General features: G+C 38.4%; 1 protein-coding gene across 1 annotated transcript in view; it reads left to right on the top strand.

Annotated features, from left to right (window-relative positions):
* Positions 1-25,907, top strand: part of ncam2 (neural cell adhesion molecule 2) — a 369,830-nt gene that overhangs the window by 36,935 nt on the left and 306,988 nt on the right.

Raw genomic sequence — 25,907 nt, 5'->3', positions numbered from 1 at the left:
AATGTAAATGACTCAAAATACTTTATAGATGTTTGCTGGAGTGGTGTGGTAATAATCTATTGCTGTAGTTGGATTGTACCGCCTACCTCATTAATTTGACTGTTGTGGTAAACAATGTCTACTGGTACTTGAGCTGTCTTAGATTCTGAGCTCTGACACTGCAAGTCCTAGATCATCTTATGCTCATGTTGTTTGGATGATAACCTGAGGGAAGCTTAATTTCTGTTCTCTTCTTGTCTGTTTTTTATTGTCTAAAACTGAATCTGAACTCTGGAATTTTTTGGGATACAAGAACACAAACAATTTGTCTCACCAAGGCCTCCAATGGTACAATTTTTATATACAGAATATCTGACATGAATATTAACAGTCCACTGGAAGTAGCAGCAACAACAAAATGTTAATTTCCTGGAGGCATTTTCATTAACATTTTTCATTACCTTTTGTGTGTGTGTGTGTGTGTGTGTGTGTGTGTGTGTGTGTGTGTGTGTGTGTGTGTGTGTGTGTGTGTGTGTGTGTGTGTGTGTGTGTGTGTGTGTGTGTGTGTGTGTGTGTGTGTGTGTGTGTGTGTGTGTGTGTGTGTGTGTGTGTGTGTGTGTGTCCACTGACAAATAAGATGGTCATAACTCACTCAAGTCCCATAAGAAGTGAATGAGGTTTTGTAAAGCCTTGAGCAAAAGAAAATGGATAAAATTGACTTGTGGGTTTAAGTTATTTGGGCACAGTCTACCTGGTAAAAAAGAACTGCTTCCCTCTAAGACTAGTGTTTTCAACAAACAACAAACAACCAAGTGATTACATGGTCTTGTTTCGAATCACATTCACACCACACCCACAGCCTTGTATAGAAAGTCTCAGCATGTTCTGGAGCTTATACTCTTTACAGCTCCTGCAGGCTTGAGTTGTGCTCACAAGTTGGGTTTTAAGATCTCACTTTTGTGCCAAATGAGGCTTTGGTTGCATAAAATTTGGATTTGAGACGTCACTTTGAGATTACTTGGATTATTTCTCAGTGGGTGCCACTATGAATTAATTATGAAAAGCTGCTTCTACTGTGCTGACAAAATAAGACCAGTGATAAATCAAACGGGCAACAAAAGGCTGGCACACACAGACGACTAAAAATCACATTAATGAACCATTTACCAGATTGTAATCCATGATAATTCTACATTTTCCTCTCTTTGCTGTGTTGGCTGTAGTCATCAGATGTGTGTCTCGGCATTAGAATGTAGCAAAGAAAATCAGTTGGCCTGCAAAGTTTTGGGCAAGTCTTACGCACCAGCTGGCTGCTTACAAGACTTGGCCCCTGTAGCTGATAAGCAGATTCTACAAATGGCCTTTGAGAATATCCTATCTGCATTGATAAACTTCGGTATATATTGAGAAAAAGATGTCTGCTTATATATCTCTCTTGGGACCATAATAAAGGGCAGCACAAAAGGGGAAGGACATCCAACTATTTATTTATGTCAGCAGTTTGGGGACACCTGGGCAGGCAGGCGGTTTTTGGCTGGTGTATGTTTGGTTTACCTGACCTTTGTTTCAGCTCTTCCTGTATACAGTAGTTAAATACACCATACTCAAAAGAACTTCAATTGTAGCCTCAGTGTAGAGAACAAAATACAGAAAATATTCCTCATAAAACTGTCATTTCTGCAGTCTGTTAAAGAGGAATTTTGGTATTTTTCAACCTAAACCCTATTTTCCCATGCTTTATCTTTGGTCCAGTATTAAGCGAAAATGCTGTTACAGGCACCCGCGAACCAGACTGCAATGTAACCCCATAGGGCAAATCCACAACGACAACCTACGTCCACTAAAAGTGCCGTTATTCCCACTGACAGTCCACATTGTTATAATCAATCAATCAATCAATGTTATGTGTCACATGACATTGTACGAGATACAATTCCAGTGAAATCTTATCCCATCAGATCCTTTAAGTTGTGCATGATTCATCATAAAGCAGAATGTGGATGTCAAGAGTCACCAGCGTAAATGTCACTGATCCACAATCAAGTGACAAGTGACAAATAATAAATTGGGACAAGTCATTGTCATTTTTCCAGTTGTTGTCGTTATGTTTCTTTAGACCAGTTAGCTTGTAAGTACCATTTTATTTTTCTCCTACCTTTTACACAGAAGCAGTGACAATTCTTTGCAATTTACTCTCACCTAAATGTTCAGAAATGTGTCACAGACAATAAACTGAGGGGTTTGAATCGGATACATTTTCAACAAGGCTACCCTGTCGTAATAAAATAAAAGGGTACAAATACTAAAAGCTGCTGTTTGTTATTGGAGTAGAAGCCACGGGTGTTATGACATTTAGGGTAAAAGTGTGTAAAAAAGAGATATTACACATTTATAGTCATGGGTATTAAACTCTTCTTTTCCTCGTCATTGCTGCAGCACCTGTGCCCTCTTTCCTCTCACACCGCAAGTATTGTGTGTTTGTGTGTCACTCACCTCAAGTCAGATATGTCTCTTTAAATCTATTTCATGTACTTTCCCGTGAAATTATTTTGACTTTATAGAAGACTTGTTACAGGTAATGTCGTTTGGCGTTGCCCTTTAGGGATGGTTTGCAGCCTGGAATACATAGAAACATAAACATACAGCCTCTTCAGATGTTATCATTGTTATTGAGGACATGGCTAGGGATAGTGGTGTACTGAACTGCAGTAAATTTTGATCTCATCAAAAAATAATATTTAACAAAATGTAGTACTTTCTAACATAATACAAAAACAATTTATTAAAGTTAAAAAAAGAATTCAGTGAATTAAAGTACACAGTGTCTCTAAATCAAAATTAAACCAAAAATCTAAAGGTCAAAAAAGAAAAGCAAAACAAACTGTACATGAAGCTGAAACATTGGTGGGACAAGGGAAAGGCTTAAAAAAAAAGCTTGAAAGTATGTAAGGGGTTCTAATGCTCTGCAGTAGATTGTACAGGTGTACTTAATAAAGTGGCCACTGAGTGTACGTCCGCCATCTACCTCCCTGCGACTTCTGCACTGTACAAAAACGTCGTGATTCTTTCACTCGTTGTCTGGGAACACAACCCAAGCAGCCATTACATTTGTCATCATAACGTACTTGGGAAAACAAATTACTAGTACATATTAAACGTAATTACCAGGAGACAGGGTTGGTGTAGGACTGGATTAATGACAGGCATTGTGAAGCACTTTGTTCTCTTTAAGTAGAAGAGTGCTACATTATAAGTGCAGCTCATTAGCCATGCAACCATAGACAGGTTGCATTCTGACACATGCAAAGCCTTCTATTGTAGTGAAAAATGATGGCATGGAACTTATATGTGGAGGTGGAGGTGGAGGTGGAGGTGGAATGTCGCCGCAAAACAAGACATCAGAGCCCAACTACTGACAGCGTTAAGAAAAGTTATTATGGAACCCACGTAACTTCTAGGCAAGCCCCACCCTTCAATAGCATTCACACACTACTATTGGCCAGGCATCCATTCTTATGCAAGGTTACATAACCCAATTTGTTCAGGTCTTATCCCCCTGACCAATCGGCTATCCTAACCTTAACCACTCAATATCAATGCCTAACCCCAACCTATCGAGCTGCTTTGAAGGGCGGGACTAGCTTAGAAGTTACGTGGGATCCATAATAATGCTGTTATGCAGCATGTAGGAATTACAGCAGTACCGGTGAACATTTTAAGTCCACCCTAGTTGTTTCTTTTACTTATTTACTTTAGGCAATCTGTGAATTACATATTTACTTTTATATGCTTGTGCTGAGTTGTGTAATCTGTAAGGAGAACTGTTGCCTCTGTGTGAGTTTGGATAAAATCCATTTATTATGCATACTGCTTTCTGAATCACAAACGGCATCCTAAGATTTCAAATTTTGTTTTGGTTTAAGTTACTTTCCAGCCGCTATTGAAAAATCATAACCTGATTTTCAGGCAGTCAAAGGCAGGTAGTGTATGCATCTCTGTGCTTTCCCTTTTTATCCCAGCTCAGTCTCCCTGTGAGTCACTAACAAACATAACAACTCATTTTTGTTGCATAAAAACTGATTCAACCCTGTTGAATATGTCTTATTGAGAACTGTCTTCAAAAATATAGCTTGCCTTAAGCTTGGTTTTTAAAAATGTTAAAATAAATTATGCAGCGAAATTTCATGCACAAGATGTTAAGATGGTCTGCAGTTATTTGCCACTCATTTTGCAAGCTCTTCAGTTAATGTTGTAGATTTGTTTCATCCACAGGTCTGTGGCGTTTTGCACTCTCCAAATAGTGCGTTGAGTCCGCTAGCATCAACCTTCTAGCTGTACTAGCTGCATGCTTAGCTCATTGATGGTAGCTTAAACCTGAAGTGCTTTGATGACGTTTTAGTTCCATTTCATATTGCTTTTGACTTGTCGACGGAGCCGTCTGGCTCTTAAAGTAAAACGCGCCATTTACAACTTTTGTGTTTATCTCCATGGCTGCAGCAGGAGGTAGGAAGTGTCTGTGGCTTGACAACAAGTAAAGGTGCCTCAAAGGGTCAGAATAGTAGCAGCCAAAGATTCTAGAGTGTAGCGATTCTTTGTAGCAAAGATTAGTTGGTAACAGCACCAGTGGTGGTGTATAAATAAGGACTCTTTGGTGCACGCGATTAACGTGATGAACACAATTCTAACGCGTTAGGCTCTGTCTTTAATCTCTTCGCCATAAGCGCGTTACTGACAGCCCTAATAATGAAATAAGTTACATAGTTTGGGATTTCCCACAAGATTTTTTAGGATGCAACAAACTGAAATATTATAAAAATATTATGATCACAACGGTTAGAATCTAATTTAAAAAAAGAAGAAAAGGAATTGCAGAATAAACACAATACAACACAATAATGTTAACTCAAGGTCCACTTACTAGCTTTCCCTGGAGCTTTCAGCCTCATTTTCTGACACTAAAGTCGCTGCAGCCTCCATTCTGGTCTCAAAGCAGCAGATGGAACTTTTTGGAAATAGGCTTATTAGCTTTCTTGCTGGGATCTCGATGAGAAGATTGATACCACTCTCATATGTCCATTAATATGAAGCTAGTTTAGCTTAGCATAAAGACTGGAAACAAGGGAAAACAGCTAGCTTTTTTTTATCATCTTTGGACCACATAAATTCACATTCAACATTTATAAATGTTGGTTCAATAAAACTGAACCAGTTACAACAGTGTTTGTGTCTGTATAACCAGATCCTCTCAGTTAAAAAGTAATACTGCTACATTTCTGGTCTTTAGCACTCCAATCCTCCATTATATCATAACATGTCAACACATATTCTGCCTTGATCAAGCACATATTCAGCAGTGCCTTCATTTCCCGCTAAATCTGGCAGATTCACAATTTTGCAAATAGCGGTTGTTTAATGGTTGTACAGCTCATTACTTTGCATTGATCGGTTGAATAGTTTGAAAACTGCAAAATGCAAGCGTGCCTTTTTTTTCAAGTGGTGCATTAGGAGCATTTCATCCTGATTTTTACAATCTGCCACTTGATGATCTCACACACTAATCCAGAGCTTTAGGTGCACCATGCCGTGTTTTTACTAAAGCATCATTCCATTATTCATAAATGAAAATGTAGAGTAAATGGGAGGAATTTATGGAAACTAAGGTGAAGTAATCTGGTCATATAAAGCAGAAATACGGCAGGGAATACGGCTTCTCATTTAAATCAGATATTTTAAACTTAAATTCTGATTTTATTTTTTTGGAGAACTGCAGAAGGCATTTACACCTCGTTTTAGTGTGTACTGTAAGTGAAGTACAGGAAAAACCTTTAGCTCTGTTCGCTACATTTCATTTCATTTTCATTTATGTATCTCGAACAATCAATGTTGCAAGACAAAACAAAAAAATCAAAACAACAGATTAAAACACAGAATCAGAAGGAGCAGGCGGAAGCAAATAGCTGTTTTTGTCCTTGCGTATTTCCCAAAATCATATTTTTACAGAGTAAGTAGATCTGCAAATACAGCATACAATTTTTCAGGTCTTACAATAACTTACAACAATATACAACAATACCTTTACATTAAAATTCCGTTCCTATGTTTTGGTCTACTCTTTTCTGTAATGATTCTGTAATGAAGTAATGATTTCTTTAATCTATTTTTGAAGTGAATGACATGGCTCTGGTTGATGTCATCGTTCAGTCCATTCTGTAAACGGGTACAACGTGTAACCCAGAATATACAGTACTTTAAACATAACGAGGTGCTTCGGTCTTTTATATACAATTTGTGCTTTGCAGAAATGATTTTTCAAACCTAATGGTAGGGTAGAAGTCGTGGGTAATCTTTTTACACAGCCAATAGATACTGGATTGATATTCTGCTATTCTGACTTCTGCTACTGGAGAAAAGTTAGTTTCAGGTGGTGAGTTGTTAAAGGAACATTTTGGAAAGTGCACTTATTTGCTTTTATAAGCCAGCTCTTTCCCGACAAGAGACCTCCATTGGTGGAGGCAAATGGAATTCTGATTAAAGTATTATAATTCTTTTGAACTTAAACCTTTTTTCCCAGGGAAGTTTCAACAAATCCCCTACTAGTCATAAATGTTTGAAAATGAAAAGACCTTAAAATATGTTAATCCATGCCGAATTTCATTTAACTAAATTACTAAACTGGTGTGCCTTATAAGCCAATAAAGTTTTGCTCTTTTTTGTTTTTAGAGATTTGGTGTTATAGGCTATAAATAAATCATGACCAGAATGAAGATGTGTGCCTGGGTTTTGCATAGTAATGAAATACACATCTTCCTTCAAAAAGTTTACAATTATTAGAAAGTTCTTTCCAGATTTGGCAGCAAAAATAAAGTTTAGGCCTGACACAACAGTCTGGATTTTCCTTCTGAGGAAAACTGCTTAATGTATCTCCCTGCAGGGGACATGTAATGGGAAACACTGTTAGGCATTTGCAAAGTGCAGAACATATGTTGTTTCCTATAACAGCATACTGTACTGATTATAATATAAATCATATAACAAATAATAAACAAAAAAACGTGAATGTATGTGTGTTTGCACATTTGTGCGTCTGTGATTCATGTGTTTAGCATATTGGGATTTATGTGTGGAGTAACTTTGCTTTTGTGGATGTGTGGTGTTCTGTGCTACATGCTTTTGAGTTGCATTGCTCTGTATTTATCACATATATCTTGTAGATTTATTGATAAACCACACTGAAGCTGGCAATCAAACGTTTTGGATGTTTTTGGTTTTTTTCAGTTTGAGGCTGATTTTTTTTCTTTTTCTTTTGTAAAGATTCACAGCAAATGTTTTGAAAGTTTTTTTTTTAAAGATTATTTTTGGGGCTTTCCCCTTTTATTAGTGACAGTGGATAGACAGGAAAGAGGGAGAGAGATGGGGGATGACATGCAGCAAAGGGCTGCAGGTCGGACTGGAACCCGGGCCGCTGGCCGCAGGACTCGGCCTCCATGGGGTGAAAGCTCTTACTGGGTGAAGTATTTTGAATGTTTTGAATTCATCCAGCTACAGCTAAAATAAAATCATGTCTAACAGAAACCATGAAAGAAGTGGATCAAATCTGGTGAAAATCCTCTGTGAAAGTGCCCTCAAACAAGTACAAGGAAAGGTCACCACACTTGTGTGACTGCTGCACACCAGACAGATTAGTCCTGACATTTGCTGGACGGCAACATATTTAGCTCGGCAGAAGAAAATGGAAACAAGAATGATTGATGTCAATAGATTATATCAATCCCCGTGCCATAGATCATCCCCCCCCCCCCCCCCCCACACACACACACACAAAAAAAGGCGGATTTTGACCTCCTCAATACGGTTGCCATGGCAAAATGGACATTTGGTCAAAGTAGTGCTGACAACTTTTTTTGCTCAAAGCTTGGAAAATATCAGTGGAATCAAATGTTTGTGTTGCTTCTGACACACATGGTTCAACGTTTGCTTCATAAATGTTCTGAGTTGAGTCTGTATTATGGCTACTCTTATTATGGCTGCACTTAGGACACTAAAGACTTTGCTTGATCACACACCAGCAGTTAAGAATATGGACATCCTCTGATAGCTTGTCTTCCTTTTGTGGTCCTGTAGCTGTTACAATGGACAGGAAGAGACATCAGTCTTGACAGAAGATAATATTACATAATATTGAAGGTGACATACATGTTTAGCACTACATATTCACTTGTATGCTGGAGTATATATTACATGCTTCATGTGTTGTGCGTTTCTGTCTGATATGTGCTAGTTGGATTAAATGACACGTCTCATATGACTTCAGCTGCACTGTGTTGGCAATGAGTTATGGATATCGGTTTTCTCCTGAGATGAATCATACACTAGTTAATTTTGTACAAATGATGCAATAATCTGCTACCTGGGGGGAAGGGTTTGTGAATCCATAGAATATGATCAACTTGCTTTGACATGAAAGGTTCTACAGGGAAATGGCTCTGTGACTGATATGTTGTGGCTAATATGTTGACCTTACTGGTAGTATAGTTTAGTCACACTCTTTTGAACAACTCATTTAAATCCTGAAGTGTTGATTCTGTCTCCCCCTGCAGACCATTACATTCCTCTCCCATGGCTTGGGCTGCATGTAATTACTCCTAATGTATAATAACAGCTAATTTAACCAATGATATTATTCAGTTTCCAGTCTGTGGACCTGATGGCTTTCACATCTGTGTAGACAGCAGGGGATTGCACTAGTTTGCATAAAGAGAATGTGGATTTGTTCAGAGTTGGTGTAGTTTCACGTTGACTTTTGTGATGATGAATGGCTGTACTTAAGTTATTTTAGGGAGCATGCCCCTCTAACTTTAAGGTACTGACTGCAGTCAGACCATGATTTTTCACAGTTGGTGTTTGATTCTGAAGTTTCTTCTGTCCTATTGACTGTAATGAGTGCAGAAAGTGGCAAAGGTGATTCAACAGAAACAGGAAGAAAAACGTGGGAAGCAAATTTGTTTTTAACTTTCACAATCCTTTATTGATTTTTACCACTATGCTCTATTCTGAGATAATAAGGTTTCCCCCCATGTATACTGTATATATTTCAAATGTGATATCAAAATATACTAAACATCAGTTTGTAAGCTGAGAAAACATAAATCTTTATCCACAAAAGGGTTTTATGTGTCCAATAAAAGGCACACAGCCAGCTGAAAGAGAGGCTCTCTGTGCTATTGTGTGATGAGTAGTTGAGAGGCCAACATTACACTCTGATTGGTTTAATTAAATGTGCCGGAGTGACAGCACATTCAGGGATGGTCATTTTCAAATGATCACTGTAATCACACACTTGTTGTAATTGGCGATCTGATGCGGCAGCAGCACTGACAATTATTCATTGAATGCATGTGAATTGAAGACATTTGTGTTGATTTTGGTCCTGATTGTTACTGGTGTTTAAATGCAATTTAGTAGCACTTTGCTTTGCTGAATTGTGTAATTCAGAAATGGAACACCAACCAAGATATATTTTTGTCAATATTTCTTGTTCCTTTTTATTTTGTTTATTGGTGCAAAAACAAAATAGAAGAGACTTTACAGCTACAACAATGATAGAAACAGGAACATGATAAATGTACAGTATATAAGGACAGACAAAGAAATCAAGGTGACATGGAGAACTGGACGTGATGTATAATAGATAATCAAGTGGGTACACATATTGTAAGTTTTTATAAGATCAAAAATTCCTCTTCGATTGATGATACTTTTTTTTAATTTTTTGAATAGATCGAGACTAAAAAAAGTATAGTAACCCATTTTATTTTACTCATACTTCTAAACCTCATAAAATCTTAATAAATCTCAGATTCACATACTCTTTGTTACATTACCTATTATTTGTTGATATGTGAGTCCAGTCATGTCATTCATAAAAAAAGAAATTCTGCACTGTAGTCACTGCCTGTAAGAAACCTGTTATACTGGGATGAAATTACATATATAAAAAAAGGGAGAAAACATTTAAAAGTGGCTCTTTATAAGTCTCTTGCTGTCGCACTTGCATATGTATACAGTCGCAGTTTTTACCTTTTTCCTTCAGGGCACATTGTTAAGTGTTGGCATATGCAGGCTGCATCTTTATAATGAGAACATTGCTATGTTAAATGCTATGGTTCTGTTCACCTCAGCTAAATGCAACTGTTTCTAAGGGGAGTTGATGGGTTGATTTGACAGTCAAGTCAGCAACTGTGCATGTGAAATAAAGAAATATACTCTTTTTACATGTTTACGTAGTAATTTAGATATCTAATGATCTTGCAGTAAATTAGTTCTGCTTTTAAACAACTAATGTATTCCACAGTTGTTGTGGAGCAGTATAGCTGTGACGTGACTCACTCTCCCGTCAAGAGTTTCTAACTCATCAATCACAATTTAATTAGTTTGGGTTTCAGTAGATGTCTTCATCCTGCCAACAACAGAAAATGTGTTTGAAACAGTCAAACATTTGGTGGGAAGTTAGAGGAAAAAATTGAATATTGGCCCAAAATACAAGTGTCTGGCAGCTGAATACATAGTTCTGACATACAGTACTTTTCTAACGGGACTCGGCTTACAAGCAATGATTGGCTGTGACTGTGAGAGGACACAGTGAATGAATAAATTCCTTCTGCTGCTTTTCAGAATGGGACTGTGAAACCTCTGCAACTTAATCAAACAGCTTGGACTTTAACTGGGACTTTTTTAGAAGTTCATGCAGGACTTGCAAATCAAGCTACAGTATATTAATAATGACCCTGCATATTCTTTTCTCAAACTAGATTAGATCAAGTATTAATTGAACTCATTTGGATTAAATTGAATTTGCTCAGCCATTTCCAGAGCAGATAGGAAGTGCTGTGCAGTTGTTTTGGTTTGATATTTCTCCCTCTTCTGGGTGTAGATTTGATTGACAGATACTAGACTGCTGGGCTGGCCAGTGTAATGTAGGGTCAAGTGCAGAGACCTTCTCAAGTACAGTTGGCATCCATAATAAACCAGACAATTTAGTTTTTGACTACTTCTTGACACAACTTTAGATACTTTAAATCCAAGACTTTTTCAGCACTGTGACCAAAACAGTCTCTGATTGGCTCATTCGGCCATGAGTTTATAGAAAAAAACCCATCAAAACTTAAACCTAAAGTACTACAACTATGTAGTCTGACTTCAGAACAGAGATGGTGCTTAAGGAGGTGCAGCACATTAAACACTTAATGGATGACACACTAAATAGCGACTGAGTAGCATCCTCAAATGTAGTGCAAAATTAGTCACATTTGATTAATTTATGCCACTTATATTGCATTTAATAACTGGGCCAAGTGGTAGCTGCCACAGTTTCACAGTGTGCATTGTTTGTACAAATCTGGTGCAAATTTGTGAATATTCAGGGCTAAATTATAATATCACCATTACAGTAGACAAGAGAAAATACACAGATCTTACATTATTACCTAATGTTGAGGCCCTGTATTGTGTAAGTTTTCATATTTTCATCAATTAACTTTATATTCTCATTAGGTGCATGCCTCCATATCATTCTGTTTTTCACGCATAGCAACTTGAGTGTGACTGAATGAGTAATCTGGATGACTCGTCCTGCTAAAGGCGCTGACACACCAACCCGAAAATCCGTCGTCAGACAGTCTGGCGAGGTCGGTGACTCAAGTCTTTTCGGTGTGCTCTGTGCGGAGGAGCCGATTTGGGAGATGCCATCCCCACGTGACGAATTCTGCATTTCCGGATTTCATTTTTTGGGCGACTATGCAGATCAGCGCCGCCTGCTGTTATGGAGACAAATTATGTCTCGCTCACGCGCAGAACATACGCTCAAGTCGGCATTGCTTTGGTGTGTTCCGACGCACTTTTTGGACCAATGGGGTCCAAATAATCAGCCTGAGGGCCTTTTCTGCCGTCGGGTTGGTGTGTCAGAGCCTTAAAGGACACCTTGTGAAGACTCCTAAACCTTTAGGTAATGGGATGGAACCTTTAACAACACCACCATCTTGGCATGACCCATAATTATGATTAATAATTCCTCCCTCCCTGCAGATCATTTTGTATATTTCCTTATGTATGTAGTAGTTGATTTGCTAATTTTTTGATGTAGAAGTAATTGTCAGAAGGGCAATTTGAAGATCCTTTATGATAAATGATGGTATCTATCGGAGTCAGCGGTGTGAGACCGGGTTATGACCAAGGTCACTCCAGATAGAGTTTGCGGGACTGTAGGTTCTTGCAAGTCAGTGTCATCAACATAGATCACAGAGCCCCCCGAATGACCGAGCCGCTCCGCTGCTTTTTAACTGCTGCTACAAAGACAAAACAGAAGATGGAAGGAGAGGGTTGTGTTTTTGTGCGTTTGCAGGTAAATGAGACAAAGAGGCAGCTCTGAACAACTGTTTGCTGTTTAAGAGCACAAGTAGTGGACTGGCTTGGACACCCTTCAGCGCCTCCTTGATTTATCATAAGTGGAACACGTTAACGCTGCATTTAGTGTAGCCAGAAAGAGTACCCATCTTCCCCTCCACTCCTACAAGACCTCGTGGTCGTTATGTCATTTGTTTATGATCCACGGCTCCCTTATAATGGCCCGTTCGGCGTAATGCTATCCATCAGTCTTCCCAATGGCCTACTTTCACATAGACACCTTTCCCCCTCCTCTGTGATGCATTAACAGAAAAATGTGTTAAACCAACGATTGACTTTGAAATAGTGATATGAGGACGTAGGTGTGTTTTCATAAAGGCAGAGTCATTGCTGCTGAAGAGGACCATAATGCGTTCTACGACTATTTGGCAAGTGCATCCGGCTTTATGTTTTTGCAAGATCTTAACGTGAGTGAGAGGGGAAGTTGAATGCATTCGGAAAAAAACTTTAGGTAATCGACACAGAGAGCTAAAAGTGGCTGTGAATTTATTTTAGATTCAGCAGGCGTACCAGCAGTATAGCAGGCTAGTTGAGGCTTGTAAATGCCTGTCAATGCAGTACAAACATCCTACTTGTGTGTGTATTATCGGCAAATGAAAAATGAACTTCTAATCTCTTATCTGCTGCACTTTCCTCTTGGCATTTTGCATTTCAGCTGTTTGTTTTTGCCAAACTCTTCATAAAGTACATGCTCTTATCCTGCATTTCCACAAAACTAGCTTGGTCACCTTCTTAAAATTCCTCATTTTATCTCAGGGCCATGGCTTGAAAATGTCAAGGTATTACATAAATCACGCTGATATGTCACAGAGTGGCTTAAATGCTGAGCATTGTCAATGGGCAGAAAATAACTCCACGTGAGCACAATATCTACTGACATTTGGTGTCTATAGCTAAGCGATCAGTGTCTGTATATCTAATAATGACCAGCAGAATTATTTGAGCCTTTTGTGAAAGTTATTGTATGTGGCAGAGGGCGTAATATAAGGGATTGACTGTTTCATTTGGTGTGACATGGCCTGACCTCTTTTACAGGCCCACAGCCACTCTGGTTAGTGGAAATGTCATAACGCTCATGTGCTGATCACACAAGATCAGGTCGCAGCGCTTGGTGGGAATGAATGATGCCCAACACAACAAAGCCAACCTTACACACTGATGCAAATAAGTGGCAGCAGATACAGATGTGTGGGAGCTAGGGTGGAGGCACTTGATGATGCTCCAATGACAGGTCAGAAGCCTATTCTTAGCCCTTAAAGCATGCGTTGATTAAAATAGATATAAATGTTGAAGAAAAGGAAGTAATTGCAGCTGCAGGCACTAAAACCTTCTCTGCTTAAACTTTTAATTATTATGTATTTGCAATGCATTGACTCAAATACTTGATAAATAGCTAACAAGCTGGAAACATCTTGCATAGGACACATTGAAAGCAGTCATATTTGGAGCTTGACAGCACTGTATTTATACCTGCACCTCACTGACAATGTGCATCTGATTACACAGAGCTGATTTCTCCTATGAGTGCTGGACAATGTTGGACGAGTTATGGACATTGTCTGAAGATGCACTTTCTCACATGTAGCACAGGAGATTGTTGGTGTCAGGCGTGTTCTGACTTACTAGAAATAATCTGTTTGGGTTAGGGGTGGCGAGGAGGGGAGGGGCCTGGTTAGAGCATACAAGAAGCAGGACATGGCGCCGAGTACACCATGGTCACATAGCCGGTTTGTTATTTGGTTGTAAACAATCAAGTTTCTTGCCATTCCTATTGAATTTCTTTGACAACTTGGTCTTTAGAAGTTCCCAATATCTCATAGTCTCTCCAGATTATTTAGGCGTTTTTTTGTTGTGTCCTTGTGTAACCCTTGTTTTTATTCAAGGCCATAGCTCAAACTATACTCAGCAGTTTTATATTAACAATGGGTCACGTGTGTGGAAGGGGTTATTTGTGATTGGCTGGATCGTTCACAAACACATATACTTAGGCTTTCTTCTTGGTTTTGGTTGTTGTAGTCTAATGATCACTTCTAATTGTCAACATCTACTCTTTTGATTTCTGAAAAGTACCCTTTGTGATCCACGTGCAGGAGTGGAGTCTCAGCTTCTAGGCGGACATGAGTGTGTCTCTTTTCTGGCATTTTTCTGCCCTCCCTTTGGAGGGACATCTAAAATGGTATGTTTTCATCTGGTGCTCTGAGAGCTTTTTTGGTTCAGTTTTGGCCAAGATGTAGTGGACCATGCAAGGTTTTCATGGGCTCCCAATAGACATCCTTATGAACTGCTTGAGCCAGCACAGATGGTTGTTGATAGTGGTGGACACTGTGGTGGGAAAGTGTAAAGATGGATTCAGATGTTAGAATAATGTTACATATGTATACCCAATGCTTCAAATTTGATGAATATTTTTGTTTTCGAGTGTTGCTGTCAGAAAGATTTCCTCAGGGTTGTTTCATGTGCCAAAGAAAAGAACCCAGTCTCAATGTGGCTGCCAGATCACCAGTCCATCAAAGCCTGCCTAAAACACCCTGCCAACACAGCACTTTTGGTGGTGCACGCTCTGTTTTACCTCTTTGACTTGGCCGTAAAACAGCAGGACTGTGATTGGTTGATGCCAAGGTGTACATCTACACTCGGTGGGCTCGCACATCACTGCAACTCTGAAATCTTTAGAAAAAAAACAAACTTTGCCCAGTCCATGTGGGTTATAAAGAGATGTGGCCGGAATCCTGGCGATGGCGAAGCATTAAGCATCTTAATTAAAGCCAAAGAAAATTAAGAACTTTAACACCAGACATTCACATGAGTGTGTTTATGATCACCTCAACCAAATTACAAGAATACATATTTTGCACTCAGCCCTGGTGCTGTTACGTGCCGTGCAACTACAGTACTTTATCCTCGAAATATATACTACTAATTTGCAACAGCCAATATGTTAAGATAAATTGAATTACATTGTTTTATCAATATAATAAATAAATAGTTGTATCCAGTGATTGCTGATGACTTGGCATATTGGCCAGTTTTCCATGGTCACAGTTCTGTAGACTGGCCTTTCATGTGCAGAAGGTAGTGTAGTGGTGTTAACCATTCAATCCAACTGGGGAATTACATTTGGGATCACTTTCTGCAGCTACTTTCTACCAAAGAAATACTCCCTCCGATGAAGAAATACAGCATGTTCTTCTGTAATTGTTGTGAACAGACCCTCATTCTTTAGGCGACAGTCTGTCTTTGGAGCTACATGAGTAAACAGTGAAGAAGTTTGACGTGCACGTCATATCAGACAGTTGAACTGTAATTTGTTTGGACTATGCTGACGTGCAGTCAGCAAGGCGTCTGCCGTGACGGGCAGGTGCTGCAGTGAGATTTTAGGCCGGCCGTTGAATGGCCCAGGCAGCTTTAGCATGTGTTCATTAGTGAATGCTGGGGAAGCTTATCATTTGGAATGGCCTCATTAGTGATAGGGATTAATATGAGGCAGGTTCATTAGAGAGACAGGCGGAGGAGTGTGTTGCCAGAATTGCAACACGGCTGCCGGTCTGGACTGGCCCTCGCCTCTCGTGTTGTTTCAGCTATTAACAACAAGGCCTCGGTAGAGTTTTGATCATTTTATCGCAGCAGATGACAGTGTGTGTGTGTGTGTGTGTGTGTGTGTGTGTGTGTGTGTTAGGGTTTAAAGATGAACAACATAACACTTGTTGGAGTTTGACAGCAATGAAGGGAAAAATAAGTTTCCTCTTTTATATCAATTCTGCTGTGTTTAACCAATTATTTTGGCTATAATGTTGCTATTAATGCGAAACCTTGCTTGGAAAAATGTCTTGTGTGGTTTTAATTGTAATTGCTGCCCTGACAGTAGTGGTTAATCATAATAAATCACAAACACACAGGGAATAGACTTTTAAATGTGGGATATGGTTACATAACTCATTTCTGGCATTTAAAAACATAAACAAAATGTCTTCAGATTACACTTACTTGCCATCTGTTGTCTTACAAGTGTAATATTAATTATCTAGCATTACAGGGATCCTGCTGTGAAGGTTAAAGTGTGAGGCAGCATGACATGCTACAAAAGATGTGGTGACTCCTGGCAGTTTCTTGCTAAAAGTAAAAGTAAAACATGTTTGAGCACATAGTTTATTTTTAAGTTCCAGATCAAAACTTTATTGCTTTCCATCCAATGCGCAGCTATTCTGACTGATAGATTGAGCTATCCATACAGCAAACTCTTTCTTCTTTGCATTTGAATGAGTCAGAGCCGCTGGTGGGCCACTACATACTTGTCCTACGCTAATAGCATGCTGAGAAAAGGGATTTGTGCACTACACGTCTGTGCAGCACATTAAATATTAATTGCTCTATTCTGTGTTCTTTTATTTTATTAAATATTTCACCAGCCAACATTCAATGCCTGGCTTGAGTTAAAAAGTTCAGTGGAGCGTGTTGTGTCTTCATAAAGTGGTTTAAATGCCCAGGGGTTGGCCTCCACAGATACTTTGTACCTACCGTTTTCACACTAAACCCAGAAGAATCTGCCTTTGTGCCGATGCGCCGATCCAGTGTGTTGACTCATGTTGTGATTTTCTCTTTGTGAGGCATTCTACTCTGTTTTATAGTTCATACTATACAGTGCAATATTCTCTTCACCAAACCTCCCATAGAGAAATATGTTCTGTAACATAGGGATTTTTTTCAAGAGTCTTTTAATTTAACATAATAAATAATTTTTCTGTTTAATTGACATTTCTTTCTACCATTTTGAGTCTTTTAGTGTAACAATTAGGTATTGCATTCCACAATAACCATCACTCAAACTCCAGTACAACATACAGGGTATATATTAAGCACTAACTGGGTACCTACTGTATACTAGGATAAATATGTAAGTACACACAAAGCACAAGAAGTTAGGGAATAACTTGGTTTAAGTTACTGGGTAACTTTTTAACTGTGGTAATATTCTTGCTGGGCAGTAACACATTTTATGGGAGTGTACCTTTATAGCTGTACACATGTAACACTGATATGTAAGCTGCCAAAAAATGATATCATTAAGGAGTATATATTTTTACTTAGAAGCAAAGTTTTATTGTAGTTTATTGGACAACATTCTGTATAAAGCTGTTCATTCTTTCAGGCTTGTGCACAATTATAAATCAATATATCAACTGATATTTATAAGATATTTTCCACTAGGTTAAAGTGACACATGTGTTTTGTCTTTTCATCAGAATCAGAATCAGAATCAGAAATACTTTATTGATCCCCGAAGGGAAACTCTGTAACTCTGTTCATCTCTCAGGTATTAAAAAGGACGTGTAGGCTAAGCCTGTTGAACCTTGTCTGTACCTTGTAATTATTTATATAAACTTTCCACGTTTTCTTCCTCCTCCTGAATACACATCTGTTGTACCTTTTCTGGGCCTATGTACCCATTAAGTAATTCATTGGTACAAAATGTGTACACAATATTTGCATATCTATGTTGTTACCATCAGATGTATCAGAAAATATATCCACAGCTGTTTTACCTAAGTGCTCTTTACAGATGAATTGTTTTTCCACTTGCTATAATAACTAAACTCATTTAGTAGCTTTAGGACCGTAGAAACATCGGCAAAAGGCTGATTCTTAACATTCTCATTATTTTTTGTTCTAAATTGAAAAAATCCTAACTCATATTTGTTAGCTTTGTTGCACTCTCAAAAAGTGCAGAAAACCTTGCAGCCGCCCACCACTGGCAAGGCATTAGCATGCAACAGATGCTGCGTGGCATCAATGTTTTTCTCTGCAACAGAGCATCAAAAACCAACTCAAACACAGATGTACAAGACAGCAGTAGAGAGAGAGCAGAAAAAGGTTGGAGTGGTACCTGGCTCTGCTTCTTTGATACCTGTCTCTATCCCCGGCTTACAGTCAATTCAGCTGCCAGAGGTGATTCACCTGTAAAAGAGTAGAGTTACATTTGAGCCTTTCTTAAATAATCATTAAATTCTGCAGGCGCACAACACATTCGATCTGGAGTTGGAAGCATTTTCAAACCATGTGTTCAACATTTGCGTGCAGTGTGTCGTCTTTTTGCTTCGCCACTTATCTCTCCGTCGTCATGCTCTCGCCATGATGCATTTCTTATGGTCACTAAAAGGAAAGCACAAGTCATTTTGGACAGCAAATGATGTTCAGAATATGCCACGGCCTTCTGGATAATCCGACGTGATCCAAACTTAATATGCTCTGAGCGTCTTTGAGAGACGAAGGAGCCGTGTTTGATGCATAATTCTCTGTCGTCATGAAGATGGATTGCTTGAATGAGCACTAAAAATCATTATGTTTGCTGCGATTAGTTCTGACCTTTCCTTCTTGGAGATAGCAAAATACAAGCCAAAGAAGGCAAATCACATGGGTAAGTTATTTTGGTCAAAGCCTGTATTTTGATTTCAGCATCAAACAATTCAAAGATCAAATGTGATTTGCTTCATGAATAAGGCCCCTAAATCTGTGGCTTACCTACACCACGTGCATCTGTCTTGATCATCTGACTTTGTGCTTGAACACAGGTATGACTCATATTATTATTGTTTTAACAAAAATAACGAGCAGGCAGTGGTTGCATTGGCTGTATTTTTTTCTTCTTTTCCTAAATAACACGGGGATATTGCAGATAAACCTGTCTCTAGATTAAATTCACATCCCAATTTAAATGGATGTGCTTTATTTATATGGAAATAAACCACATGATCGTGAATGGTATAAGTTGGCATATGAGCGAGTGATGAAAGCGCAGCAGTGCCTTGCTTTTCCAGTGTGCTGTTGCTCCGCAGACATAATAGCACCAACAAAAACTTTGACCTGAATAACAACAACGTGCAGCCCTGCCGATGTAACGTGAGCGTAATGGATTTCCCCCCATAACTGTTTTAATGGACTCATTTGCATAAGGAAATGAGTAAATACAGTGTATGTGCTATCTAAAAATACCAGTAAATGAGGAATTTCATTGGCTGCATAAAATTGAATTCTGAAGAAGACGAGTGAAGCTGACACCTGTGTCGGTTTTATTTTCCTTCTAGCCAACATGGGGCTCAGCATGTCTGACTCCCTGGAATGACAGATAACTTTTTAAACTATTTTTTTCCCGTCATAATGTGTAACCTGCTGAGACATTTAACTGGCGCCCCTCTAGTGGCTCATGACGCGGTGTCCTAATGAAGTCTGTTACGAGACCCAGGCCAGTGTTTTACAAGATTTGCAAGAATTTGGGGAGCCGAGACTCAAGAAAGTCGTATAATTTCTTTTGAAATACACCTTCTACTTTCGTACCCAAACATATTTATTATGGAAAAAAATTAAACATATATAAATGCTGTGGCATTTGGGGTGATAAATGACTCTACATCCATGTGGTCCAAATTAAGGTTTCATTTCATTACAAGTTCTACACACTCTGGTGTAATATATTATCTCAAGGTGGGTTTTTGTAATGACTACTTGCCAAACCCCGTCCCTGAGCAGTGATTGTCCAATCCTAGCTTAGCAACAGAGTGATTGTCCAATCATAACTTAGCAACCGTAACTACAGCAGGACTTTTGCCCTTTAGATTTCTACACATGTCGAAACTAATATGGGTAACACTATATACACACCGAGGTTGGGGCCTGTTTTTGTAATCACATTTGGAAAACATAAAACGTGTGCAGAAATGTAAAAAATAATTAAAATGTGTATTTGCACGAACATAAACTAAAATCATAAGCATGTCTAATTAGCTTACATCTTTAGCTTTCATTAGCTAACTTGTTATATTACTAGTTCTAAGTTCTATTACAAGAATAACTGTTCTCGACTGAAACATCTACTGCGTGGGCGAGTTTATCTTCTAAATGATTCACCAACTGGCGAGGACGCCTCATTTTCAGCATTATATCATAAATATCATAGTGATGCAATGCTCAAATCGGTCTCTTTCATTCACGAAACAGACTCTGTCTGAGGCCATGGCAACTGATGAAAAATGAACAAAGTCAACTGCTTTAGCTCGGTTGAAGGAAAGCTCTGTTTGATTATCTGTGTTTACACATTTGTTATTGCAAACACAACATGAATTATAGAAACAAACACTTTGCATGTTTAACTTTGGAGAGAGGAAAATGGATTTCCAGCTGTTCACAAGTGAAGTCAGAAAGATCACTGCCAAACAAATCCATTAAGAAACACAATCTGGACAAACAAACAATCTCTGCAGCAGCTGAATTGCTTGTCTTTTACCTGCGCCGTGTAATCTAATTCAAGACCGTGAAAGATAAAGAACAGATCTATCCCTTTGGCAGGACTAAAGAGGGGAGTGGCACAGATACAGTTAATTACTAACAGATAGATAGATAGATAGATGTTTATTGATCCCAAGAAAAATGGGAAATTCCTGTGTAACAGCAGCAAAAATCAGTCACAAAGCACAAATATAAGTGTAAATGAAATACTTGGAAAAATATACATACATACAATATACATGAATTAATAATACGAATAAAGTAAAAAGAACAAATATTTGAATATGTACAGGATGGGGGAACAAAAATGTGCAACTGCTTAAATAATATGCTAAAATGTAACAGGCAGATATAAGTAGGAGGGATAAGGAAAGGGCCGAAGCACAGTGAGTCTAGAACTTTTGCAAACACACGTTCATCTGTCATTTCTAGAAATGTAGTATATTAGAAGTGAATGTAGTTAAGTTGACTCACAGGAGGTTAGGTACCATTGGCACCTTTCTCCCTTCATGCCCACTTTATTCAGCGGGTGGCGACCTGTTTTGCAAGAAAATTGCATACTTCAGATTGGTCAAATTGTAAAGGACATCAGCATAATTCCATTTTCCAAAATGGTAACTAAATTCAATCTGAATGAATCTGCCTGCCTTTCTTACTTACAATTTAAAAGCTGTTATTGGGAAATCAAAAGGTATTGGTTGAAGTTGCCATGAACATCTGGATGATAGCCCTAAAAAACTTGCAAATGAGAGGGGAAAGGTATCAGGCATTTACAAACTCCTCCTTTCCTCCTAGAATAGCTAATTTACTCAGACACAGGACAGATGGGAACAAGACTCGGTTATATCACTCATCCCACCTGAGTGGGACAGAATTTGGATGCACTCAGCACTAATGTCCAATTGTATACGATTTAGAGTAATACAACTGAAAATACTGCATAAAGCCTACATCACCCCCTCATGATAAAAAATGCATCCAACCTTATCTGGGTTATGCGGGCATGGCTGCAGGGTGGTGGTTGTCTAGCCGTTGCTGCCCTTCGGGTTGGAGTCAGAGACACACTTTCCAAAGTCTTAAACATAAATGAACCCCTAGATCCAGCCACAAGTTGGTTGGCTATTGAGCCCCAAGGCATCGATTGTAGATCAGCGTAAAACATTATCACGCTAGCTCGCCTTGCAAGAAAATGATTAATCCTTATGAACTGGAAAGTCAGGAAGGCTAATTGTTTCAACATGTATAATTGGTTTGAGGAGTTCCTGAACCTTATAAGTATGCAAAAGCAGCTTCCGTATTGCTAGATCCAGATGGGGATGGGGATGGATTGTGGGTCAAAATAAGGTTATTCCTTGACTCACAACCCACCTTCTTCCCTTTGTGTATGTGGTCCCGTGGTCACATGTTTGTCAGACGGAAACATGAAAATAATCTAAACACTGTAACTCTCCCCCCCCACCTTCATAAATTAAATGTTTGTCCTTTCACAAATTTGTAGTTATGTTTTGTCTTTGTACTGTTTGCCTTTTCTTTTTGTTTGTCATGGAAAATCTTCAAAAACAAAGAAAATAACAAATACAATATATTAAGTTCCCTCATGAATGGTTTTGAAACTCTCTCTTTGTATAACATGCAAGTTCATGTTTTATACTATGTATGGCATTGTATTGCTCTTGCATTTATCCCTCGTTTCCATGTATACAATGTGACGATCTTGCATTGTGTCAGAAGGGAGAAACAAGGTGAAGTTTTATAAAATGAAAGGTGTTTAGAGGGCAAATACCTGAGTATGTCTAATTTATTTTCATGAAATTTTATAGTTATGTTTAGTCACTCAAAGCGTTTGGACAAGGTTAGAGAACGATAACGGTCTTGGCTAATAATAAAAAGTCAATGATGACTTGCAGCATGAGACATGATGCGTTTACTTATTTAAGCAAAACCAAGATCTTTCCCTAACTTTAAAGTGACACCTCACACTAATTACAACCTGTACTTATTCATTAATTCTCTGCATTAATTCTATCTCTTGGTCCATGATAGCAAACATTAGTAATATTGGTCAGTAGGTTGGTAGCATGCCCATTACTTCCTGAAGAGTTAATCTGTGCTTAAACCCATCTCGATTCATGCATTAAAGATAATTTGTGCAACGGTATTGTAATCTGTGACCCAACATACTTACTATGGAATCCAATCCAGGAGAATATAATTATTGGCTCATGTACATGTACCATGTCATCACAGACATGCATTTGGTTTTTTAAACATATTCTATGATGAATATAACTTTAATCCTTCTCTGCAATCCTTCAGAAATGATGGTATTACATTTAAATGTTGGTGGTGTCACAGAAAAGGCCTTGCATTCTAAGAATAGTTACTTTTCTAAAATAAATACAACACAATGTGGTTTTCAGGGACAGGAGCAGGAGTGTGTAGCTCCGTTTGAACAGAAAATCTTTAAATCAAAAATGTTTAAAACATGGGCCTTTTAAATAAGGACACCTCATAGATGTGTACACACATGGCAACACTGAACACTAAAAACTTCCCAAATCTGTATATTTGATTTTGTGATGATATAAATTATAACATGTTGTCTATCTCATAGGCTGTATGATGGTAGATTAAATAAAAACACATACAAAAACTATATACTGAAACATTAAATATGCAACACATGCACAGTAGCTCATCAGATCTCCGGGGAATCAAACTGTTTTCGCTTCTGTGTTTGCCAATTAAAATTCATTTGATCACAATGAAAAAGCAATTTTCAAGTATATGCACCTAATTTAATTGTAAAGCAGGTTGCAAATGCAGTTAATTTACACCAGTTTTTCCTCGAGGACATCGATAATGTGCACCTGGTCTCGACTCTGGCATCACTACGATCTCTTGTACACTTTGCCATTTTTAAAAGATCACTATAATGAGCATGAAGAGGCAATGAGTAGAGGGATTTTGTTTTTCATTAAGTGGTGCAAAGAGGAACGCAGTCTTTGTTTTGAATCTACTTTTATGCAGACGATAAAAGTATATGTGTAATTGATAAAAAGTTTTTCTCTTGGGCAAACTGTTTGTTGCCGAAGCCTCCATCTCCAGTTGAAAAGGAGCTGTTTATGGCTTGAAAGTTACAATACTTGGCAAAGATTGTTTTTGATTGCTGTATCGATTATTGAGTCCCTCCTAATTTCATCAAGTCCTTCAAATTCTCGACTGCCAAACTTGTTCAAGCTTCAAATCTTTTTTGTGTTCACCTCCCAGCCACTTCCTGTTGGCTTACCCCCCCTCCCTCGACCGTAACCAAAATGACATATTGTTCCTTTCTTATCCAAGTCACTTGACTTTCACTGCTTTAACGCGGCTGTCCAGCGTTCCTTCAACTAAATCTCACATGCCTCTCTCTAACAGAGGTCACCCTCTGCAGCACCACATAAAACACTGGGAGGCAGGACAACATAAATGAGAGGTCAGATAGAAATGAGTGATGACATATATTATTACACTTTTATACAAGCAAGGAGAGCCCCTCCTTGGCTGTATTATTTGCTAGTGTTAGAGATTGGGTGATGATCATGGCTGAAGTTGTATCGATGGCAGCCAATCTAATCCAACCTTAGTGTTTATGACTGACTTTCCTGCAGGTCCACAATTGGTAAAGAATAAAACAAACAGATGATGTTTAAACAATTTTAAAAATGCCCTCAATTTCTCCAGATAAAATGCACATTCTGTACCGCTATTATGTAACAACTGTGTCAACTATTCAATACCTTTCATTCATGGTCTTTGGTCTGAACTAGGCTTTAGGGCAACACACTGCTCCCATAGATTTTGAGTTTATAGACCCTTTGTTTATGTCTGCCTCTTGATTTTAGTATCATTTTTTTGTGGAAAATAATAGAAATAAAAACAATTAGTTGAAATCCAATCCCATTAAAACACAACACAATACTTTGACGTCTCATTTAACGGAGGCTTTAAGGGATTATAAAGGAATGCATTTAGCTGGTGCATGATATGACCAGTGTTTCATTTAAATGTAAATTTTAGACTAGCTGTAGATAGGTGTAAATCCAACCCGGCCAGAATGATACTATGTCTGCATGTAAATAGACAGATGAACTTGAAAAGCAGACAGGAAACTTTACCCACAAGTAGCCATGTGTTACAGTATGTGACGTCTAAACTATGTTTTAATGGTTTTTCAGCCTCACTGGATTCTCACTACTTGCTGCTAGTTAATTTTATTACAGACACTGAAGGCAAGACCCGCCCTTGTGCACGTGTTTCTGTCCTTCCTCCTTATGAAAAAAAGCTGTTTAATGTTATTCATAGGTGAAGTCCCTTCTGGCCACTTCAGATCCGAGATTTGCAATAAGACTGTGTGTGTGATTTTACAGACTGCATTAAACTGTAAAATCACCACTGATACAAATAAATCACAAACAAAACTTCCCTTTTCCACATTGCAGAACAAGAATGTGTGATACATTATGTCTGATAAACAAATGTTTTATTGCTGTAATTCATTTTAAGCAACATCAACAGATGACAAAAGTGGCAGATGTCTCAGATCTGACAGTGGACTTGTTAAGCTGTTTGTTTTATCTGTTACCAAGAAGCAGAAGATTACCATAAGATTGTAAATTGTTAGTGGATGGTACACATTCATAAGTTGATATTGGTCTGTTTAGACCAGTAACATTAATCAAAGCAGAAATTTTGGATGCAACATTGTTCCAGAACTGACCAACAGGAGAGTACTCCCAAAACATGTGGAGATATGTACCTTAAGCTTTAATTGGGCAGAAAATGCATAAAGGCTGTTAATTATTTTCATGTGGTGCATTTTCACGGGGGTGAGATATGTTCTATAAATGAAATTGTAGTGAATCTGCTGATGGTCTGGATTGTGAGATGCTTCTAGAATGTTAGACCATACATCATGCCAGTCAAGATCGACACTCAGCCCTGGGCAATCTCGTGCCCAGATCCTCTCAGTAGGAAGGGCAGAGTGGCCAGATATCACAAAGAACTGATAAAGCCTAGATACCATACCACAGTTTTTTAGGCTGCACAGTAAATAACTTCCGAATAGGATCGATGGGAAAAGGCCTCTGCCTAGGGACACAGTATGCGTTGAGTGCCGACCTTAACTGAAGGCAAAAGAAAAAAGAAGAACG

The sequence above is a fragment of the Etheostoma spectabile genome, chromosome 24 (genome assembly GCF_008692095.1).
Source record: "Etheostoma spectabile isolate EspeVRDwgs_2016 chromosome 24, UIUC_Espe_1.0, whole genome shotgun sequence".
Lineage (NCBI taxonomy): Eukaryota > Metazoa > Chordata > Actinopteri > Perciformes > Percidae > Etheostoma > Etheostoma spectabile.
The sequence above is the reverse complement of the archived record's forward strand: the minus strand, read 5'-3'. Positions and strand labels throughout refer to the sequence as shown.